Genomic DNA, 284 nt, shown 5'->3' on the forward strand with positions numbered 1-284 from the left:
GCGCTGACCACGCGATACCATCTGTCTGCAAAAGTTGCCACTAAACTTCACCGACAAGCGGCGGTCGCTCGGTCGGTATGGTTCGCTTGCGGACTGAAATCACGGAGTTTGTTTGTTTGATTATATTTCATGTCTGCGATAACGGATTTGTTGTAAGCCTCTAGGAGCTACATGTTGTTTTGTTTGTGTCCTTCCTTCCATTGTGCTTGTTTATGCAAAGCCTTTTGCTGCCGAATAAGCATGTAAATAAATGAATCGTATAATTAATATTACTGTTATTCACT

This window comes from Cryptotermes secundus, unplaced genomic scaffold, assembly GCF_002891405.2.
Source record: "Cryptotermes secundus unplaced genomic scaffold, Csec_1.0 scaffold601, whole genome shotgun sequence".
In the NCBI taxonomy this organism is placed as follows: Eukaryota; Metazoa; Arthropoda; class Insecta; order Blattodea; family Kalotermitidae; genus Cryptotermes; species Cryptotermes secundus.